Source organism: Pelodiscus sinensis, chromosome 3, assembly GCF_052426305.1.
Source record: "Pelodiscus sinensis isolate ZL-2025 chromosome 3, ASM5242630v1, whole genome shotgun sequence".
Classification (NCBI taxonomy): Eukaryota; Metazoa; Chordata; order Testudines; family Trionychidae; genus Pelodiscus; species Pelodiscus sinensis.
The window spans coordinates 141,390,710-141,415,162 of record NC_143054.1 but is presented as its reverse complement, the minus strand read 5'-3'; the positions used below and the strand labels follow the sequence as shown (position 1 = coordinate 141,415,162).

Here is a 24,453-nt window from a genome sequence, read left to right as displayed (position 1 = left end):
TATGGTGGGAATGCGAGGGGAAGGAGGAGAAAGAAGAAATCAGAAAACTGCCTTCCTGCAGTATGGAATCCAAAATAAGTCCTTAAATCAGACAAGACAGGAACAGGTTAAGCTTTGCCTGGTCTTTCCTCGGGCAGCATTAATATTCCCTAATTCTTGTTTAATCCCCAGCAATCTAGATCGGTCTAGTCTCACAATCCTGAGATCTCTGACAGTCATAGCCTCTCACTCCATAACAATACAGAGGACCAACAGGACCTTTAAGACAGCCCTCTCGCACATAAGTTATCACAACATGAAGGGATGCTTCATACTCCAGGTCTCTACATAGTCACTGTAATATGCCACCTCAAACATCCCCAATTCATGTTCTGCAGCTACACAGAAGGCACCACAGAATTAGCGCACTCTGCAGTGTCATCTGGGACTACTAAAGGAGCCTCTTCTCCCACAACCAACACAAAACATAAAAAATAGCAGCTTGTAGCAATGACCAGCCCAAAGTGAACATTACCGATACTGTGGAAGCCTTAAATCCAATGGAGATGCTGCCAGGTGCTAAGCACTGCCTGGCCAAGGCAAAAGCAAATGTCAGGAAACAGAACTGCTCTTAATGGCAGCCAGCTTCATTCCAGAGCAGTGGCACTCCAATGAGCCTCATTCACTGGCTCAATACAAGCCCATGCAGCCCTCACCTGCATACAGAAATCTGGGCAGGTAGTCCTAATTGGATATGACACATATTATTGCCATTAGCTATAGAGGGAATTTTGAGGCCTTGATAACACAGTACAACACAACTAAGGTACACAAGGGGAAGAATTCCAGTTGCTAGGAGACGTACATTTGCCTAATTCCTGACCTGTTTTTTTTAAAATCTCAATCCTAATAATGCCGCATTCACTTTTGATGATTAATGTTTTAAGTATTTTGTCTATAACCACAGATTAACAAGTGTTTTGCACTTTAACAGCACATCCTACCTGAGTACTTGAACATTATGAACTTATTCATGGTCACCATTTCTACCCACTAAGAAATGTCTCCATTTCACAGGTGGATAAACTGAGACACAATGAATGGAACTGGCTTCCATAAAGTCACAAAATGAGTCAATAGCAAATTTGGGAATGGATTGCAGGTATCATGGCTTTATCCAGTGTTTTTACATCAAGAGAACACCCCATTTCCATGAGGTTTGGCTTGGAAAAGGGAAAAGCCACAATATTTTGGAATTAACCTCAGGAAATTCAATCAAAACTTAAGATGTAATGTTGCATTAGTGTAGGGTTTTTTACATGTAATAAAAACATTTACATAGACACACATCTACGGTAAAATGCATAATCTAAGGTAAAGGAGAGAAGGCACGTGTGCATGGTGTAGGCACATAACTGAACTGTAAAGCAACAAATCAGAAATGCCTTGGAATCCCAAACAAGCAAAAATAAAGCATCAACTCTGACTCCCAAGCAGGAGAAAGATATTTATACCAGGTTTAGTTCTCTCTGCTTCTAGGCTTTAATCACAGAAAGACTTGTTTTGTTTTAATTATCCTTTCTCCAGCAGCTGGTCACAGAGATGAGAAGCAGAGGATGGAACAGACCTAGCTGTTCTGTGTAAATTTGCAGCTATATCCATACCTGAACTATTAGGTACATGCCCATTATTGCAGCTGTAAAGTTTACATGGTAAGTTCCATTTCTGGCATGATGGGAATGTCATATACCTTTGCTCCAGATTCCATGCTGAGGAAAAAGCACTATCAAGAAGCAGGTGGGAATAACTAAAATGCAGCCTCAATCTAGTTGAAAGAAAAACTCGAAGAACAAGTCAGCTAACAGTCTTTTATAGTTCCTAGATGACATACAATCATATTTAAAAACATTTCTATGGAAACTTGAGCTATCCTTTTGACTAGCCATCAAGGAAAGTTTTTCAAAATGGGGCAGTTGCATGGTCTGTGTTAGGGATGTAAGCAACTAGCTGAATAGTGACTCGACTAGTTGCTCCCCCACCCTCTTGCTGCCTCTATCAGAGAGAGGCAGCAAGGGGGGAAGCAGGAGCTAGTGCTAGGGGAGCTGGCTTAAAAGCCGGTTCCTCCCAGCACTGTCTGGGGGGCAAGGAAGGCAGAGGTGTAGCAGGGGACTGGGCACGAGCAGGTGCAGTTAGCTGATTTCCCTGCTTTTTAAATGTATTAAGAGCTGACAGGCTCTAACACATTTAAAAGGTTAGTTCCCATGGCCTGGAACTAACCCCATTGCGGCTCTGCAGTTCCCACCTTATTGACTAATTGAGTAGTTGATGGAAATTCCATCAACTATTCAATTAGCTGATTACACGCAATTTAACATCCCTAGTCTGTATTAGGGATGTTAGCGTATAGCCGAGTAAACGATTAACTGATAAGCCCAGTTAATTATCTACTACACACTCTAATAAGCCTAGTTAATCATTATGTACTACACACACTCCCCCCTGGCCACAGATGCCTCTGAATCAGAAGTAGCAAGGGGGGGGGAGAGCAGGAGCTGATGCCGTGAGAAGCTGAATTTAAGCAAGCCCCCCCAGAGCACCAGATCCACCTGCCCCCCCATCCCCATACTTAAAAGCAAGTTCACCCAGCACCAGCTCTGTGGTCCCACCTGCCCCCCTCCGCGCTGCTGTCTCCGTCCATGGGGAGCTCAGACCTGCCACAGACATGGGCTGCTGCCACCCACTCTGCTGCCTCTGTGTCAGAGGCAGCTGTGCAGGGCAACAGGCAGCCGGTCCACGAGGGGAGCTGGTTTTTAAACTGGCTCCCCTTGTGGGCCAGCTCTCACCTGCCACCCCACAGTGCTGCCTCTGATAGAGAGGCAGAAGCGTGGAGTCGCAGTGGGCTCCCCGGGAGTGGGGTCAGGAGCACACTGGCTGCTAGCTATTACCCCAGGGACTATCAAATAAAATTTCACCGCTAAAATTACACGACTATTCATTTACACGATATCTAACATCTCTAGCCTGTATAGCACTGAGCATGCAGATGGCAGACAACATATTGTAGCTATAATCTACAGACTTCTGTGCTGTGTAAGGACAGAGGTGGGCCTGTCTGCCCCCCAACCAGCCTGGACATCTGTTATGAAGGCTCAATTTATGTATAGCCAGTAATAGTTCTTGATGGGCTCTTCTGAGTGGAGATGTTGCCCAGTCTTCCAACGGAGTGGGCTGGTGACCATCAACACACCACTCGCACCCATACCTCTCTTCAGTCAGGAACGTGTCCCTCAACACCAGATAGGCTCTGCTAGGTCTTCACAGCAGGGGGTGGCCATGTATTCCTCCAACTTGTACAATGCAATCCATGGCCATGCCTTTCTCTGCTGCTGGGCCAATTCATTGAATGCTGTGTCCTACATCCTCAGTGCTCCACTAGATCACAACAGTCTGACCTACTTGCTGGAAGCAGTAGTTTCTATGTGCCATACTCATCAAGAATGAGGAAAAAAGAGTCTGCTTTCTAAGATATACTCTGAGTGCAGCCAATTCAGGGCACAGGACAAGGGCTGGCATGGGTACAAAATTTCTCCCCTGCCTTGTACCTGGTGAAGCAGCAAGGTTACTGTAGCAGGGTGCAGTCCGTCAGTTTCCCTTTTGTGTTTTTCGGTGACATTCTGCTTTTAGGCAAGTTCAGTTGCTGAAGTAATTTAGCCAGAGGCCAAAGTCACAAAAGTCCACCCCTTCCAGGATAAAGTCGAAAAGAATCAAGCACACAACTGTCTTCAACCATTCTCATCCTGGAGTCAATTTCTATCCCTCCTGGCTCTCGTTCATCCCTTCTTCCTTCCCTTTACAGCAGGGGTTGCTACACCCCATCCAGGGTGGCAGCATAAGAGGAATTTGCTGCCATCCTTTACCAGAAACTCTTCAGCTCTGGAAACCCTAAATAATGGGGCTCTCTGCTCCCTGTAGCCACAAGCCATCCTGATTCTCCTTCCTAGGGCCTTTTCCTATTGTTTCTCTCCTTCCTGGGCTCAAATGTCTCTTTCCTTGGGATAGGGTAGCCACAACCTTCCTTCCTGGCATTGTGCTCCGCAGCCCTTCTTCCGTGGTCTGTGCTGTAGGCATCACTGATTCCTCAGCTCACCCACAGCCGGGATCAGGTTCTGCTCCAGGGAGTCTCCTTCCAATTTTCTCCAGACTCTAAGATCCCTCAAGTGAGCTCAGTACAATCATTTGCCTGAAGAGCAATCCTTGGGTAGGCACTTGGCCTCCATTCCCAATTTGACTACTGTGTTTCCCTCAGAACACATATTCTTAACATGGCCATGTCTTAGAAGAGGGACTGATACGCCCCAGACCCCAAAAGAGACAGACCATTCAGTTACAGTTACCTTTTCTGTTAAGGGTCAGAGTGTAAAGCATTCACAGAACTAATACTCCAGTAGTCACATGAGGACTGAGAACAGGTGGATGCTGATGTCTTGCTGAGATGCTGCAGTGTTGTGTTGGCCAAGCTTGCAGACATGTTGTTTGCTTTCATTCCCTCTGCTTAGTACAGGCACCATGGGCAGGGCTCCAGGGTCGCTACAATTCTGGGCTGAAGAATTTGTTGTATGGGGAAGCAACCACCGCAATACCAGTGGCTGCACAAACACAGGACAAGCAGCAGATTTTATTGCAATCTATAGCCATACTGGGCTTCCAGCTCTCCTCTCCCTCCCCCACAAGAGGGAGCTGTAGCTATTTATGAGAGTAGCTTACCACCTGATTCACAAACAGGAGCCTCTCTAGGCACCTACGCTTTGGATCAGAATGCTGAACCCCAAATCCAGCAGACCAGCACCTGCTAACAAAGTGAAAATTAGCCTAGAAACTGAATTTAAGAACTGACTACGTGCTCCCTACAAGCTGTCTGAACTACGATGGATGGGGAGGGAACAGGATAGAGCCTTCTTATACTGGCTCTAGGGCCATGTCCTTTTCACTCCAGCCCCCTCCAAACACCACCCAGCAGTCAGGAGATGGGAGGGGGAACACAGTGACCCTAAATTCTACTACAAGACCTCCTGGTTTTACTGTCATAATCTGTATCCCAAAGGAAACTGTCAGTAAGCTGAAAAGCCTGGAAAATAAATGCAAGGTGTTTATTTCCTGTTAAAGGATGATAAACAAGGAACTACCGTGTTTTAGCGTATATATCCCGCGTCCATGTATAACCCACGCCCTTGTATTACCCGCGGTTTTTCTATCCTGTGTAAAAAATTATTAGATTACCTGCGCACGTGTATAACCCGCAGAGACTTCCTGCTGTCAGTGAGCCGGCTGGCCTGTGGGAGGGGAGCCACGCTCATGCCCAAGACCATCCTGCGCAGCTGCAGCCAGGCGCCACCCACCCTCCTCCGGGCAGGGGGAGTAAAAATCAATTTATATAAGACACAGACATGTATACCCCGCGGGGGGGGGGAGGGGGAACATGTATAACCCGCAGGTTATATACACTAATTTACAGAAACTACGCAGACATATGATGGAAAAGTTGGGGACAACTTGTTTCAGAAGGTGGAATAAGTAAGGAAGAGGTCTGCCATTTTAGACTAGATTCGGACCACAAAACGGCATTGGTTGCCCTTGCTGAAGCCTGAAGATAATTTGAGGAAAGTGATCACAATGATCAACTTCATGAGTCTAAGCAGAGAAGGAGTGAGAGCAACAAAATAAGGACAGTGGACTTTAAAAAAGCAGACTTTAACAAATTCTAAAGATTGGGAGGTAAACTCTTCTTCCATGGGAAGGAAATCTAAGGGAAAAAAGAATTCAAGAAAGCAGGCAGTTTCTCAAAGAAACAAAATTAAAGGCATAACAGCAAAGTATAACGATATGAAGGAAAGACAGAAAGAACAGTTAAAAGCCAAAATGGCTACATCAGGAGCTTTTTAATGACTTAAAAATCAACAAAGAATTCTACAAAAAGTGGAAGCATGTACGAATTGCTAAGGACGAGTACAAAAGATTAGAAAAAGCATGTAGGAACAAAATCAAAAAGGCTATGGCACAAAATTAATTACACTTAACAAGGTACATAAAAGACAGTAAGAAGAGGTACTTTAAATACTTTAGGAGGAAAGAGAAAGATGAAGGAAAATGTAATACTCTTAGGCTATATTTACACTGCAATGCTATTTTCGTGTCTTCTGAGCGCACCCATTATTTCGAAATATAACGGGCTCGCTATTCCCACATCCCTGTAAACCTCATTCCACAAGGAGTAAGGGACGTTTTGGAATAGTGATTTATTTCAAAATAAGTGCTGTGTAGACATCACCAAATTTCAAAATAAACGCAAATTTGTGTAGCTCAAATTGCATATCTTATTTCACCCTACGGTGCAGTGTAGATGCACCCTTAATCAACAGGACAGGCGAGCTAATAATTGATGACGGATATGTCCCCCAGGCCAACGTCTGGGCAAGGAAGGGTTGAACATGGCAGGATACTGAGCAGTGGGGCAGATGACTTTATATTTGTGCCCTACGTCCATAGTTATCACCCAACTTCCAGCCTTGGAGTTGTCATTATCAGTGAAAGTGGCTGGTCTCTTCAGATGTGCAAAAGAGAGTAGTAGCAGGAGTAATTCAACCCAATGCTCATTTTGAATATTAAACCATGTGAAGACTGGATGAGTCCTCGATGGAAGACTCACGGGAGTGGAAGAAAAATGCTGACATGGTTCCACTGATCACAGACTCTGGAGCCTCTACATCAAATATGCATGACTCTCTCACAGTTTGTACAGACTACAGCTTTGGGGGGGCTGACAGACTTGACAGGCCCCTGAGCAAGGTGGGAGGGGGGCCAGCTCCACACTCTTGGAAGGGGAGAGGCACTGTCCAAAACACACCATGCTTCCTACCCATCCCAACCCCGCCAGCCCTGAGAGATGCCCATAGCATGCTGTGCAGCACCTGGGCCGTGACTTAAAGGGCCATGGGCTCTGGCTGCTGCCGCCGCTTTGGGCAGCTGGGAGCCCTGAGCCCTTTTGAGTTACCAGGTGCCAGGGCAACTACACTCCCCCCATCAACTGATGGGCCTCTACAGTAGGATGGCATTAGCCACCCAATCACCAGTGACTTCGGAAGCATGCAGGCCACAGGGAATGAACCAACCTTAGCTGCCTTATTGGTGTAAGTTAAACCCCACCCCACACACAATTCTTTTGGAAGGAGCAAGCATGAGTTATTTTGCTGCAGCTATTTAGGCAATGTTGCTGCTAGGACATGCCCCTGGAGTGACTCTGTTCTGCTCTGCTCTCCCCCTGCATTCCTCAGGTTATTTAACATGGATTTGGCTCCTTCCTTTCCAGAAGTAAGGAGAAGCCTGAACCCTGAATGCCATCTACAAACACAGCCCAGGCTCCACCCCCAGGTGCCTGCAGGCTGCCAGGTGTGGCCAGAAATGGCACAAGCTACACACCAAAAACACCTTTGATGTGGAGCTGAAAGCAGGTAGCCCCAGGGCACAAACAGCACGCCGCCTGCCGCCGAACTGACTCGCTGTGCAGGAATGCAGGCTGCAACCACAGGCCAAGACAGACAAACAGGGTGCATTCCATACGGAACAGGGAAGGAAAACAAGCAGCTGAGCTCACATGCCCTCTGCATGCCCACATGCCCTCCACCCACAGCACATGCCACCTCCAGAACTAACACTAATACCTCTGTCCCAAACCCAATCAAGTAACAGGGAGTAGGAACCCCGTGGAGCTGCAAAGCAAGAGAAACAGCACAAGACAAGAATTAATAAAGCAGCCCACAGAGAAAGAGAAGCGGATCTGTCTGGGCTAGGTAGTGACTTAACATCAAAGTTTGTGGAGTAGCAGCAGGGAAGGGAATTTCCCTGTTTTCCCTATAAATAAGTCAACGTACAAACCTACAAACCTGTAAGCAAGTCTTGTTAACAGGAGCAGACAGAGCTGGACTCAAGGACAAAGCCTGAAGCTGAATTCAGGTATGAAACTAGTCAGAAGGGCTGGGCCTTTGGCCTCCCAGAAGGGAGATTAATTTCCTTTTTCTAGGGTCCACTATCATACACATCCTTCCCTAGAGATACAAAACTCCTCCCATTCACTCTTACATAGACACCCTGCCCTCACATCCATTTATATATACTGCCTGCAGAAACTGATCTAATCTCAGTTCCACTCCAACTCCTCCATCTCTGGGTAGGCATATGATCACGCATACTATGGTGAGGAAGAGAATTCAGTGAATGCACACAGATGCCTAGAAAGGTAACCTCTGCCTAAGGTGATTCCTTCGCATAGAACCATACCTTGCTGAGTAGCGTTATAAACAAAGCCCTGGCCCCCTAGCTAAAGAACTGCTGCTCTTGCCCCTCACCTGAAGCCACTGCTCTCATGATAGGAAGCCATTCCAAAGGAGAAAGCGATAGGAATGATCTCCAAAAGGACACGAGTGGGTAGTGTCCCCAAACATCCCAGGTTAAGCCTGGGTCACCTGTAAATGGTTAACCAGTAGGGGCTGGAGCAGCCCCTTCGCATGGCGGGCTGCCAGGCCCTCCCGCCGCAGGTTACACACTGCCCTTGCTGGCCCTGTTCCCTGGGAGGCTTCGCTGCAGGCTCCGTAGTATAAAGCTTATTTAAACTTTATACTGCAGAGCCTGCAGCGTGTGTGACTGTTAGGGTTTTTAGCAGTTATACAGTTACAATTTTAATGACTTTTTACATCCCAGTCATGTGCTGAATCTCACATACCCTGCTTTTCTGTTTCTTTTTTCTAAATTAAAAAAAGAAGTGTCTATTCAAGCACTTAAACCCAGTGCCATGGGCTGCTATGGAGCTTCATGGTCAGTGCTCTCACTGCCAGGGTGATGACCAGATTTGGAATCTCACAAGAGCTGGCCAGGATCAGGCTCGGCATTTACCAGAGACAGGACACTGTCACAGACCTTTCAGTACCTGCATTCTGGTTAGCGTATGCTTCCTGTGACACTCCTCAGCAACACCCACCCATGGGCTCCAAATGGAATCCTAGCTAGTGCTCATTAGCATGTGGGCTGGCAGCAGCAGTAATGCAAGGGGATTTTAAGAAGGGCTGGGATTTCATAACATGCACAGGGCAAAACCAGAGAAACTAGATCACACAGGGATATAGCAGAAGAGATATTCCCCTCTGCTCATCAGCATCAAAGGGCATGGTGAAGGGGAGCTGAGAAGAACAGTATCACTACCCAGTTACAACTGAGGGGAAATAACGTTGCAGCAATAGTACTGCATCCTAACACTGGGTAGAGCACTACTCCTCCCTAAGCCCAAAGAATTCACAGAAGAGCAACAAGGATGATCAGGTGGCTGATACGCAGTATTCACAAGGGGACGTAGCTGGAGAGTTCAAAAAAAAAAGGGGGGGGGAGAGTGGGAGAGACAGGACTACTACCGACAAGCACTGGAAGGGTGCAAAAAGAGCCCAGTGTGCCACCAGGGCTTAACCAGGAGAGAGTGATTCTAGGGAACTTGAGAAGGTCCATCGGGCTGTGGAACTAAGACTGGTAGGCCCGGGGTAACTATTCCCCAAAACGAACCCTTCCCACACAATACGGGCACTAAGGACCTGATTTTCAAAAGGTATTTAGGCACATCAAGGTGCAGATAGGCAACTCATTGAATTTACAAAAGAACCTACATAGGTTAGACACCTAACTCCCATCAAATGTAGACAGCTTGCCAGATGAGGAGCTTTTGTAAACCTCATTAGGCCCCTAACACCTTGTAAACCTGGGCCTGAGAAGGCATAAGGAACAGATGTGCTTTCCCAGTTACAACCACATATGTGCCACACATACCCAGCTCAGGTTCAGAGAGAGGAAAGAAGCTCCTTTCCACCCCACTTAACCCACCCCCATATCTGCCCCAACTCTCAACAGTGCAGAGTGCCATGTCTGCAGCTCTCCCAGCATTCACATCTTCCTGCTTCCAGGAATAGGTGGTGTGTCTGCAACTTTCCCTCTTCCTCTCCTAACCCACACATATACTTTGTATGTTTAACACTGTCTCCTGGTACAGCCCTCAGCCTGCCACCGGTGGGCGGTGAGTGGGGGAAAAGGGCCCTTTATAATTGTAGTGTTGCAATCTGCCAGCTCGGCCAGGCGGCCTGTTCCCGCCTGCACTGTATTAAATACCTTATAACTGATTACACCCCCATGGGGCATGATTAGCAGTCTCCAGAGAACAAAGTCTACTTTCAGAAGAATAAGAACAGACACGTATTGCTAACTTACTACACAGCTGGGCAGGGGAGCAAACAGAGGGAGCTTAACTCCACTCATTCCCTTATTACTCCTCTCCTTCCCTCCACTCTCCTCCCCCCTCCCCGCCCCACAAAGAGCTACACTAGCCAGTGTGAGGTTTCTGCCACACTGGATTATTCTCTTCAGAATTCTACTGAAAGATTCAGGAGATACAGCCTCACACAAGCAAACTGCTGCCTGTGAAACAGATTCCTAACCCTAGGGACAAACAGCCTCAAGGCAAGATTTTTTGGGTGTGCTGAGGTTAAACTTGTAGCTCCACTCTGGCTGACAGAGAAGGTAAATCCTTGACACTGATTTCTAGGGTGGAGAAGGGGTCAATTCCACCAACAGTACCAGGAGGACCAAGAGAGCTATAAATATGATCACACCCCTCTCTAGTCATGTTATGTACCTGCAGGGCTCTAAATAAAGAACAGTAACAAATCGGATTTACTCATTTGGGTTAACAGCCATCCAGACCTAGATTTTTAATATTCTGTGGCTTAGAGCCACTCTCCCATAGAGATGGATTTTAGGGATCCTGCAAAATAGTAACACCAAGCTACCTCTTATATAGAACTTTTCCTCTATAGAGTTCAAAGTGCTTTACAAAGGAGATCATAGAATCATAGAATAATAGGACTGGAAGGGACCTCGAGAGGTCATCGAGTCCAGCCCCCCGCCCTCAAGGCAGGACCAAGCTCCGTCTACACCATCCCTGACAGATGTCTATCTAACCTGTTCTTAAATATCTCCAGAGGGGGAGATTCCACCACCTCCCTTGGCAATTTATTCCAATATTTGACCACCCTGACAGTTTGGAATTTTTTCCTAATGTCCAATCTAAACCTCCCCTGCTGCACTTTAAGCCCATTACTCCTTGTCCTGTCCTCAGTAACCAAGAGGAACAAATTTTCTCCTTCCTCCTTGTGACACCCTTTTAGATATTTGAAAACCGCTATCATGTCCCCCCTTAATCTTCTTTTTTCCAAACTAAACAAGCCCAGTTCATGAAGCCTGGCTTCATAGGTCATGTTCTCTAAACCTTTAATCATTCTTGTCGCTCTTCTCTGTAACCTTTCCAATTTCTCCACATCTTTCTTGAAATGTGGCGCCCAGAACTGGACACAGTACTCCAGCTGAGGCCTAACTAGTGCAGAGTAGAGCGGCAGAATGACTTCATGAGTTTTGCTTACAACACACCTGTTGATACAACCTAGAATCATATTTGCTTTTTTTGCAACAGCATCACACTGTTGACTCATATTCAACTTGTGGTCCACTATGACCCCTAGATCCCTTTCCGCCATGCTCTTTCCTAGACAGTCGCTTCCCATCTTGTATGTATGGAACTGATTGTTCCTTCCTAAGTGGAGCACTTTGCATTTCTCTTTATTAAACCTCATCCTGTTTACCTCTGACCATTTCTCTAACTTGCTAAGGTCATTTTGAATTATGTCCCTATCCTCCAAAGAAGTTGCAATCCCACCCAGTTTGGTATCATCTGCAAACTTAATAAGCGTACTCTCTATCCCAATATCTACATCATTGATGAAGATATTGAACAGTACGGGTCCCAAAACAGACCCTTGCGGAACTCCACTTGTTATCCCTTTCCAGCAGGATTTAGCACCGTTAACAACAACTCTCTGACTACGGTTATCCAGCCAATTATGCACCCACCTTATCGTGGCCCTATCTAAGTTATATTTGCCTAGTTTATCAATAAGAATATCATGCGAGACCGCATCAAATGCCTTACTAAAGTCTAGGTATATGACATCCACCGCTTCTCCCTTATCCACAAGGCTCGTTATCCTATCAGTATTACTACCTTCCGTTTTCAGATGAAGAAACTGAAAGTTGCACGAAGGTGAAATGGCTTGTCTTAAGTCAGTAACAGAGCCAGGACTAGAACTCAGGTGACCTGAGTCCCAGTCCAATGCCACTAGACCTCACTGCTTCCCCTGCTTTTGGGTGTCTGCAACATAAACAACTCCCAATATATTTTACATTAACTGGCCTCAGTCTCAACTGAAGTGCCAAGGGTCTAGTCAATGCTGGAGACGAAGCACCTTTACCCAAAGAAGTTAGGGACTTGGAGAAGAGACCTCACTACTCTGACAAGGACATGAAGAGCCATGCCCCCCTGTATGTATAAGTGCAAGCGTAAGGAAACAAAGGTTGTGAGAAGCTCTTCAGCCCTTTTACTAGACCCCAATGGGTGTAGGGGTTGCCCCAACCATGGCCAGATCAGTGAGGAAATGTCAATGAATGACAGCTGAATTTAAAAAAAAATAATTGAGGGGAAAACATTCCTACTCCAGCGTGTGCCATCTGTACAGCGGCTCAATGAAACAGACTGAGAGGCTGTCTGCAAAGCAATGGAATTAGAAAAACTATTTGCTTAGTAGCTTCCAGAACCCATCTGTCTTGCCCTTGTCCATGACCCTTGCTTTGCCTGACGTGTGCAATGACATAGCGTGGTGTAGTTTGAAGGCATTGATACATGGTCATTATGTTTGAAGGATGCAAAAATCCTGCTGAAAGAATTCCATACAGATTCTCAAACCAAACAACCTACAGAAGGATTTGCTCAAGGAGACACTAATCCAGCAACAACTAACATACTAATATATGCATCACGTGTAGAATTTGTCTGAACATAATGGATGGTCTCATTTAGACTGTAAGGTCTGAGTATTCTTGTATTATGGTAACACAGAGACACCAACTAACACAAGGGTTTTGTCGTGTTAAATGCTGTACAAAAAGAGTGCAAACACATTCACAGTTATGAAACAGCTTACTGTTAGGGCCTGAAGAGAGAATTTACCATAACTAGTCCCCTCTCCCATGTGTTAGTCACTAGAGACATATTGAGATGATTCACAACCACTCTTTGAATACTCAAGACAGCATGAAAGAAATAGACCCCAGTTCTATTTAGGTTCTTATACTGTAGCTATCACCGAGGTATCTTTAGCATTATAATATAATTCTTACTGAAACGTGTAATACAGTTCTGAAGCCCAAGGTGGAGTCATACAACTTCCAGTTCTGCTGACATTCAGGAATCTCTGGGTACGTCTAGACTGCAGAGTTTTTCTAGGATATTATCCCGTAAAAGCTCTGCTGCATCCAAGGAACACATCTGCTTTTCTGGAAAAAAAAAATCGGAAAAGCAGACATGTTTTTTTCGGCATCCCTGTAAACCTGGTAGTAAGAGGAAAGAAGGGATGTTCCGAAAGAGGCTTTTTTTTTTGACATTTGGCCCAGTGTAGACGGGCAAACTGTCGGAAAAGCCTTTTTCGGAAGAAAAGCAGAAAAAGTATCTTCTTCCGATAAAACTTTGTAGTCTAGACACAGCCTCAGAGAAATTATATCATGGTCAGGGGCTGCCTTTCTATTCCCTCAGCTTCTCTTTGGCAGGAATGGCTGATCCACATTCTGACTATTGATTAGCTGTTAAATGTAGTCAATCCCCCCACTTTACAGGATACCCATCAATCAGGTATTCCATATTAGTAATAAGCATGATATAGCTACCATGACAGCCTGAAAGACCACCATTTCCCTTTCCCTGCCTCTTTGCCTGTCACCTGAGCCAACAGCATGGTGAATTGACTAAAATGTATTTTAATCAACTTTTCCATTTGCACCTTCATTATTTTCTGTTGATTGACATAACCATTAAAACACACTGTTTTACAACCAAATAAAGCCTTCACACAAGATTCAGTACATCTTTTTGCTATTTTGGAGGGAATACTAAAACTATTTACATATATTTAAGCAATTATATAGATTCATATTTCTACATTCTTATTAATCATATATTTTAGTATACTAGAAAATGGTGGATTTGTTGCTTACTTAATGGAAAATTAACTTTTTGCTCACAATTTGTGTCAATTGCATTAGGATAGTAACTGAAATTTAATTAATCACACAAAACAGCACGTAACATTTATTTTATTAAAGCTTTGGATACATAAACATCCAATCAAATCATGTTTCACATTTACAATTAAATAATTTATTAAACAGAGAGATTAATTGTTTCATGTCAATTTAGGAAAATTTTCCAATATGCCTAAGTGAGCATGACAGGAGCTTTAATTGACTAAGTTTCTTAAAAATGCAAGTCCCCTAAGTTATTTAGATTGTTCTTCAAGTTTTAAAACTAGTAAATCTCTTCTCCTCCCTCATCATTCTATTCATAGATTGGAAGAGAAAGACAAGTTTTCCTGCTTTTCCAACTCCCAGTTGATCTCTCAACTTTGAATGAACTAGTGCAGGTGAAAAAAAAAATCTCTTTCTGGGTCTGCAAAAGAGACTACTATTGTCAATAGCTGGTTTAGCACTTCAACAAACTGGTTGGTTGGTTCCAGTTGCTTAGCTAATAACTTATACCAGTTCTGTGGCATGACTTCCTTTAAATTGAAATCTGAGCCAGTCAAAGCTCACCTAGGGAACAACTGTAAAACAGGAGCACAAGTCTACTCAGCTGGGATCAGTGGATGATCCTAATGAGCTATATATGATGGTTTCTCCTTAAGTCAGACTTCAGATTCCCAGTGCCTATGGTGACTTTGCTAGTCTCTTGCACCCAGTAGCAAAACTTCTGGGACCCATACAGGATCAAGTCCTTAATACAGTACATGACCTATTACGCCACATTTATCAATTTTTACCTAAAAAATTAGATTCTACCCCGCTCACACACACAATTGTTTTTTTTATATAGAAAAACAGCTTTTAACACAAAGTTTTTGATAGAAGGCCACAGATTCAGCTTTTTTTATGTAAATGTTTTAAGGATTGTAAGATGTTTAGGCTTTAATAGAATTTGTATTAAACTCAGATTTCATTTTAAACAGGTTTATTTTTAAAAAAAGAAAATGTATTTTAATATTTATATAAAACATCTGATTTAATATTTTTTAATGTTGATTTCTATCCACCCTGGCTAGCAGCCTTTCTAGTTGAAACTGCACTCTATTTTCTCCACTACCCGCATTCACCACTGGGACAGTCGACCCTAATTTAGCCTAGCACAGGCCTTCTGCAAACTGCTAATCCCAGTCCACAGCTGTTTCTCAAATGCACTGGCATGAGCAAACCATAAACGATTTATGGCGCGTGGCAGGAAGATTCCTACCTCCGTGCGTGGGCGGGATTTTGGTACAAGATCATGCTCAGGCTAATGTTTATATTGTGAGTTGTCAGTCTAGCAATAAATCATCTCCTGTACTACATGGTAAAAGAGCTCTCCCCACCCAGTTGGCACCTTGAACAGTGAATCCAATTAGACCATTTCAGACACACCTGGGAGGCTTTACACAGAAGCACCAACAAGTCAGGGGAAAACTAAGACATTTACAAATATAATCTGTAAGGATTCTATAGTCCTGCAGGTTGCATTTATTTTCAGGAATCAATCCTGCCTGGTGCAAAAGGCTTCATCAAATTACATTTCCCAACCTGCCCCAAGTGATCAGATGTAGGACATATATAAACATCTGCTAGTACAATGTTATACTTGTAATGAAGAGTTACCATCAAGGATATCCTTCTGAGTAAAGCTAGTTTTCAGGAACTTACACAGCTAAACAGAAGACCCGCGGAATGTTAAACTATGAATATGGGGGCACAAAATGTATTTTTCATACATTAATCACACAGGCACTATCTGCTCAGAAAGTGCGAACAGCTTAAACGGACATTGGCAATTTGAAAAATCATACTTATCTAATATTGTTGCTCAAAACAGCTCAGATTAAAAATATTTTTAAAAAATAGGACAATGAGATTTAAAACTATAAACCAGCAGGGAGAAACTGGGGCAGCTGAAGCAGCTGCAACTACTTTTAGCCCATTTTGTATCAACTGATTTCAAGTTGACAGCATCCGTTTCATTTTAAATAATATTTAAATAAATAAATACATAAATATTTTTTTAAGTTTTCCTCTTGGCAGGAACACAATCCTTGCTAAAAAACAGCAAGGGTGTTTCAAATACTCTGGTTTTAGGGGTATTTGAAAATTTGAAGATTGGCTTTAGAATGCAACATATACCAGGGAAACAACGTCAAATTTGCACATGATAAATGGATGCAAACCAGACATCAGAAATGGTAGCACACAAACTTGTAGGGGAACATTTTAACTTGCCTGAGCACTCAATCATGGATTTAAAAGTAGCCATTCTTCCACAAAGGACTGTTGCAGCCAATTACAGAGAGAGTGTACAGAATTTGTATTCCTCTGCAAATTTTACAGTTACTCTCAGCTTGAACAAACACATTATCTGGATGTTGCATTATAAAGCCAGTCTTCCTTGCCTTTAACACTGGATTTTTACATCAAAAGCTAAGTATGAGACACTTGCAGCCCTTTTAATTAGCCTCACTAGCACTGGCCCTACAATTGACAGGTACTTTTCCCCCCTCCCTGTTATAAAATACCTGCTACTTCATCATCTAATAAAGTGGGTTTTGTCCACGAAAGCTCATGATACTAAATACTTTTGTTAGTGTTTAAGGTGCCACAGGACTATTCATTTTTATAATCTAACTTGTTCTTAAAATCCTCTGCACACCTCTCAGGGATATACATTGTTCTGCCTCAGCCCAAGGGGCTGAGCTTGATGACTTCTTGTGTTCCTTTCTAGCCCTACATTTCTATGACTCTAGTCTAATTAACTTGGAAAAACATTTGATCTTCACTAGAAACAAATGCCACAGAGTCAAGTTTTCCTACAGTTTTATACAAGTTCAAGTACAATGCCCCTTTACAGATATAAGCACATCCCCTTCTCCTGTCTTTAAAGAAAATTCAGTAAGTTACATTAATGCCACATTAGAGTTGAGACGTTACATGTACAACAGCTGGAAATGTCAGTTATGGATTCTGCAGCATTGTCAATTAACCTCACTTCATAGATAAGTTATAACAAGATAGAACCTGGCCCAAGACACTGTTGTTGTGAGATCCACAGCTCTAACTATAAGCATAGTTAAACACTGGAATGCTGACCTTTGGGCATTTCAAATTGTTATATCAAGGCATAGCACTGAGCTGCCTCCTTCATGAGCACAAAGTTCCATACTGCTGATGAAGTGAAGCAGTCAGAGATCAGATCCCACACAGGAGCCCACAACAGTCTGCCTTAAGGTCCCTGCCTTAAGTCCTACTATCTGATGCTGAACCATTTCACTTCTCAACATTATTCCCTCAGAATCACACAGACAATTGCTCAGAACTAGGTGGGGAAATCACTGTTTGTTCACGGAACATGATTACACATAAATGGCTAAATTCTGCCCTAGATGTGTGCATAGTATCCAGTGAAATCCATGGGACTGTGTACACAGATCTCATAGCTAGAATCCATCCCCAGTTCTGAAAATTCATCCATTTTGCCATGGCCCTTGTAACTGACACACTCCAACATACACTGTTACCAAATGCCCTCTTACACACACTTCCCCTCCACAATCACTTACAAGGACCTTGCGCCTTATCAGTCCATCCCTCCTTCCCGATTCAGTCTGCATGACCACATGAACAGGCAGCATCCAACCACCTCTAGGTCCTCAGCAGTGACGGAGGTGGCTAATGGGATGATGGAAAAGTCTTGCAGCACAAGAAGGCTTTAGCTGGCACACAAACATACCAGATTTCACTAGAATGTCCTTAGAAGAGTTCCATCCCCCAGCCAGCAAGGCTTCCAGCAAGCACCTCTCAGACTAAAGTTCACTATAAGCTTGAAACGTGGAGGGGCCAAACTCCACACATTCCTTTTCCTTCTAGCAGCAGCTGAAAGAAGCACAGAGTGATGGTGTCCCCTAATAACCAGGAGTAAGGAGGCCATACCCACAAGGCAAGTGAGGACCCAATCATGTATAAGAGAAAACAAGACTGCACTAATCCCCAAGATTTCCCCCCTTCATGACCCTCTAAACCCCTAAAATGTTAGGACCACAAAGAGTGATCTTTAAGAGTGATCATCAAGAGGAAGATTTAACAGGCTATCTGATAGGGCAAAGATATACTGTACTTGAAGAACTGTCAGGATGGATCAGATATGGGGTCCATTTGGGTCAGGACACTGTCTCTGACACTGCCCAGTACCAGATGCTTCAGAAGGAGGTGCAAGAAAATCCTAGTCAACAGTTATGGAATAACCATTTTCTTCCTAACTCTCAGTAGTTAGAGTGGGTTTATGTGCTGAAGCATAAGGATGATAATCCCTTCTAAAATACATATTTTATTATATAATAAGAAAAGTAAATCTCTGGATCCTCTCATTCATTTAACTGTCAGACCTATTCTGAATCTCAGTTAACCCTTTGCCCCAATCCTATTAATTGCTAGTGAGTTCCACAAATTAATTATACATCACGTGAAAGTATTTTTAAACCAACATTACATTTGTTGCTCATCAGCATCACTGAATTTCATTCATTTGTCTGAAAAATATAGTCAGGAACTTTAGCTTCTCATACGAAGTCCTTCCAGGACTCAGCAAGTAGCACTGTGCCAGGCCAGAAATACAGAGCTGATGCAAGTCATATGAATAAAGCATTCCAATTAACTCTTTATTCCCATTCAGGCATTATGGGACTCACATCCCTCTGAGGCAAAATGCAGGACAATGTAGCACTTTAAAGACTAACAAGATGGTTTATTAGATGATGAGCTTTCGTGGGCCAGACCCACTTCCTCAGATCAAATAGTGGAAGAAAATAGTCTTCACAGCCATTTGGAAATCCTTAGTGATCCAGTAACCACAGCTTTCAGTAGGACATTCCAGAGTGTATCATGTCATTTCAGACACAAGACAGACTGAGATGCTGCTTCTGGGGCATCCCTGTCTGAGCACATTAGCAATAAGACAGTACACTGACATGCTAGCAAACAAGAGAATGGTTTCCTGATCTGAAAGAGAGGAGGAGATAAAAAGAGGGAAATATGAGCCACGTGTAAAGACACAACCATAAAAGAGAGCATGTAAAAAGTGGAAAAAATGTACAGTCCAGAGACTAGGAATTTTCTTGGAATGCCCTCCTCCTTTAATTGTTGCCCTGTTTTACAGCAATTTCATTATTCCATAGACTGTGAAAGACAGTGGACCACACGAGTTCCTCCTTCATTATGAGCAACAGGCAAGTCACACTTTAGTGTATTTATTTATTTGTAGGTATTTCTGTGGAGTTCATCTCCAAAATATCTGAGCACCTCAAAGACACTATTGAAGGAATCCTCAGCTCCCCAGTGAGGTAGTATTAGTCCTATATGTTAATGAGGAAGGAAGGCAAATCGAGGGGAGGGGAGCAGTGACTCACACTAAGTCTATGCAGAGCCAAAAACAGAATGCAGTTCACCTGTGTCCTAGAGACCTAGACCAATGCACTGACCACAAGATTGTCCTTCCTCTCAAACCAGGCCATAAAGACACTTCACCTGAGAAAAGTTATATTTCTCCAATTCAGTTACAGATCTATCTTGGATAAAAGAGCAGATTTTATGCTGGGGGACTGGCAGAAATCTACATTCACAAGTCTTTACTGGTCTCTGAATGCTATCAGTTTAGGAAGGGGCTGAATTCACTCCCATTCTTAGTGAACACAACATACTTGGCACTAACTGAACCCTAGCTAATAGTCTGAATAGAGGCCAAGGACCAAAAGGGTGACAGACTGAACTGTCCTGTTCAGGCATTTTATCTGAAGAGAATTCACAAAACACTTTAAAATCATTACGGGTCATTAGCATTAAGGAAAGTCAGTTTTTCTTTATTAATTAGTCTAGTAGCTAAAGAAAACCATATCTGCTCCCCCATGACAATTTCAGCTCCTGCCAGCCTCAGTCCTGCTAACAAGACTACAGGATACATCCCCCTTCTTGTAGTGGGCATCCTACCTTTCCTTCATTCCCTAGACCCCAGCCTAAGAAGTGACTGTGCCTGTGGGTCTCCTGCACATAGTACAGCAGCTTATGGCAGAGGGAATTGGACCAGTATTAGACAAATCTTGTCATACACTCAGAGTGTCAGCCCTGTGCTTATAAGGAAGCAATACACAGACTGGCTGTGCTTCTGCCCTACTACATGTAGCAATGTCTGAAGTGTGGCAACAAATGGAGCCTCTACAACAATTTTAAATGCCCACTACCTAAAAATGAGTAAGATATATTAGCAAGATGAGGAGCCCATCTGCTGTTACCCAGGCTATACCTCCTGATACACAATATCAGTCTCCAGGGCAATCAAGCACTATTTTGAATGGAGGTATCTTTAGCCTAGCTTGTGAAGGCCTTATACTTAACGATTTTCCTGTCTATCTGTAATGCAATAACTTTTGAAGGTTGCATCTGATCAACTCCAATATTTCAAGGAATATTCTAGATATCAACGCCCAGAAACCTACTAAATGTGGATAAAATCGGAAGACCAAAAGGGGTACAATGGAACACACATGAAGCTCTGAACATCTGACTAGCACAGCCATACCTGCAAGCACCTCTGCAACTGTCTACAGATCAAATTACTGGTTGATGGTACCCATTAATACATAACAATATTCTTATTTCATATCTGCCAATAGCTTCAATAGTTTTACATATTATCGCTATCAATGACATTTGATAGAAAAAAAACGGTGTGGGAAAAGGGGTAGTGGGAAATGGGGATGCCCACAGAGCTTCTGGTTTCAGAAGAAAACTGGGATCACTGATATGAGAGAGGGAGAAATGGAGCTCACAGAACACAGGGCAGGGAGAGACTGGTGGACCCTGGGGGGAGAGGTGCAGGGGGCACATGAGAATGGGGGGAGATTGGGAGACCTTGGCACATGGTTATAAAGCACCTCCTGTGGGGATAAGGGGAAAATGTGGGTCACTAACAGCTGTAAGCTTGAAGAAGGAGCTGAGGGCTTTGCAGAGTGTCCCTGGAGTAGAGGCGACAGGAATGTGGCACACAAAGAGCTTGTGGGAGGAAAAGGAGAGATGCAAGAAACCCCTAGTATGTGTAGTAAGTTCAGCATGCACAAATTAAGAAGCCCGTGATTTGCTAGTTACTGGGTAACACACAATCATGGTTTTAGTCTGTCCCATTTATTCTGCCATTATTGAGCAGAACGTCTTTTCTCACCCCTTAAAAGTGCCCATAAGGCAAGGCCAACAGCACTAATACTATATTATGTGCAACTCCTGATACCATGCATTCTCCAGAGGGTACCCACCACAATGCCAAAGTGTGCTACATCAGTAACCCACCATGAGCATGAGAGGCAGACCCTCAATGAGGAATACACCCGTCCCAAATTCCTTGGCCTTTTTACACTCTGTGCCATCCAAGTGCTATTCAGTAAGAGCGAAAAGAGAAGAATTCAGGGATTGAAAACTGAAAAACAAGCAACTTGCAGAGGACCACAGCTACTTAGAACAGTCAGTAGAAAATTGCAATGCCATCTTTGATACAGAGGGAACTGGTTCCAGCAGTAACATCCACTCTTGATGTTACTATATAAACACTGAACAATCCATCCTTTCAACTTGGTCTCCATACATTCCTCATCCAGCTGCGGGCAGGCCCAGAAGTGCACTTGCCTTGGCATCAGGGAATCACCTAATGCACAGATGAAATTGATGACTTACTAGAAGGAATTTAATGAAATTACCCAATATGATACACCACAGTTCTCACAATAAGCCACATCTGCACTACAGGTGCTATACAGCACAGCAGTAGCTGTGCCACTATAGTGCCTTAGTGCAGACAGTTCCTGCACTGACAGGAGGCATTATTCCATCGACTAAGCTGCATCTACATTTGGACGAGAACTACATCACTCATAGATGTGCTAGGCTGCTTTACATTTAAGCACAGAACAGTCATCAGAGTAATCCTGAGAAAGTGTGTTGTGCAGCCCCAATGAGGCAGATTTTTTAAATAAGGCAGGGATAGCTCCAGCACACCCTGGATCTGCCTGTAACCAGTTCATACTGACTCATTTCAAGAGATATACACACAGCTGCTTCAGCACAGAGACAGGGCTTTAAAGTGCTCCTTTCATGGGGCACAAAAAGCACTGACACTGCCTTGGCTGTTTAGTTTCTGATCTTGAATTCAACCTAAAACTCCTTATCTCTTGTATTAGCACCCTGCAGTTACCATCTCTCAAGTCTACCCTCTCACACTGGGTCTGATTTATATAATATGGATCTAATGTAACAAAGAGAATACCTGGGCATGCAGGACCCACAGATGGCTCATTTGCTAGTTACATGCCTCTCACATTTTTCAGGAATTGAAACACTTTGGGTGGAGCATCATCTCATTCCTGGCTTCCTTACCTGCTCTCTGATGTTTGTAGCCAATGGATTCACTTTCTCCTTCCGTGCAGTCCCTTTACATCAGATGTCTCTGGACTGATTCTGCAAAATACAGATCTGCAGCTTTGACTGAGAAGCCCTGTCAGGCAAGAAGCAGTCTCATTTTGCCAGGCTATCTTTTCAGTAGGCTCATTCCAGCTGGCCTCTCTCAGACCTGATCCATCCCCAGCCCAGAGAAATGTATAGCTCTCGTTCAACCTTTTGCCTATTAATGCAATTTTATTTGGAAAGATTTTTTTTCTCTCTCCCATTTACAAATCCAAGTGCCAGTCCTCAGCCTTTCACTTCTGTCATACTTCATTGTCTCCCATTCACCCGGTCAAGCTCTAGCCCAGATCCAAATGTGGTTCAGCTCTACTGATCTCTAAACCTTCCTTGTTCTTAGGATCTGTTCAGATTCACTGGCTTCCTTGCAGAAAGTCTCTTTGATGCTGCCTGGTACTGGGGAAGGGGGGAGGAGGGGAAGGAAAGAAACTCTAGTTTGGTAAAGAATCCTTTCTCCTCCCCAGCACAGTGTTTGTTCCCTTTCCTCACTCTGACTTCTTCAACACAGTTTGGGTCTTGATTACACAAACTGTGTCAGATTTGCTTCACTTATTTTCCAATTTGAAAGTTGTGGCTATCACTGACTCACTCCTAAACGTATGTAGTCCCCGGACTTTCACTCAATAAGGATCTGGTTCTGTTCAAACTTAGTTTAGATGTCTCTGGCCCATAAGCGCAGACAGTTCAGTTCTGGGATCAGTTCTTATGGACTCCCCTGGGTTTAAACTGGCTCAGTTCCAGACCCAGGATGATTCTCTGGCTTTGATAGTTTTCCTCCCTTGGCTCACGTCCCCAGTGCTGTTCTGATTCTGCTGGGCCCAGCTCCGCTCAGCAGCAATGTGACTTCACAGCTAGTTCTGAGCGTTTCCCTCCCCTTTGGCGCCAGGGCCACAAGCCAGGGCAGAGCCGAACTGCCTCCCTAGCTCGCGGGTCCCGGTTCGGTTCTGGATCGGACGGGGCGCTCTGTGGGCGGGCGCAGCTCTGGCCTGGCCGGACCCTACCCCAGACCAGCTCTGACCCAACTGGGACCTGGGAACTCGGGGCCAGGATCGGGGCCGGCCCCCTTCCCGCCCCCGGCTCGGTTCTGACCTGGCTGGGCTCCCTCAACCCCCCCGGGGTCCCGGTCCGGCTCTGAACCAATCGGGTTCCGCTCCTCCCGGCCTCCCGGGGACTTTACAGCCGGTTCTGACCCGGTTCGGTTCTGTCTCGGGCCCGCCCCAAACTTTGCCCCCGCTCGGCCCGGCCCCACACGCTCGGTTCAGGCCACCATTTTGCCGAGGGGTAGGTTGGGTAATCCGGTGGAATCCCCACGCACAGGCGTAGGTGCGTCATTGAGGAGGGGCGGAACCACGCACGGCGGAAGGGGGGGAGGCGCGTAGTAGATCGCCATAGCAACGAGCAGCGTGGGAGGCTGCGCGGTTCCTTGTAGCGTCCTAGCGCGCGAGACCTGCTCCCGAGAGACGCCGCGCGCGGGGGGCGCGTGCTGTGTAGGCGTCCCTGGAAGCGCCGCTCTCGCGGCACAGCGGGGGGGTTAGATGTTAGAGCGTGAGGAGTGTGCGCGGGCCTCGGGGTGACTAAAACGGGGTGCGCGTGCCCGTGTAGACACGGCCTGGCGGGGGGCAGCGCCGAGCAGGACTGGGCTGTCCCACGTGTCAGGGCTGAGGCGCCCCTCGGGGTCACGCACGCGTCGGGAGCCCGCCGCAAGGAGAGAGGGGGTGT

At 44.8% G+C, this 24,453-nt stretch overlaps 1 protein-coding gene across 9 annotated transcripts in view; it reads right to left on the bottom strand.

Moving 5' to 3' along the window:
• TJAP1 (tight junction associated protein 1) overlaps positions 1–24,052 on the bottom strand; it is a 54,218-nt gene extending 30,166 nt beyond the window's left edge. Inside the window, exons 1-3 of one of the 9 annotated variants that reach the window (XM_089777394.1) lie at positions 23,925–24,052; positions 22,651–22,731; positions 17,799–21,922 (exon numbers count right to left, since the gene is read on the bottom strand). The gene's annotated coding sequence lies outside the window, so the exon portion shown is untranslated. Of the gene's footprint in view, positions 1–13,293; positions 13,450–17,798; positions 21,923–22,650 lie in introns of all 9 variants that reach the window. The other 8 variants (XM_075925007.2, XM_089777393.1, XM_089777392.1 and 5 more) reach the window with 8 other exon arrangements.
• Positions 24,053–24,453: the final 401 nt, after the last annotated feature.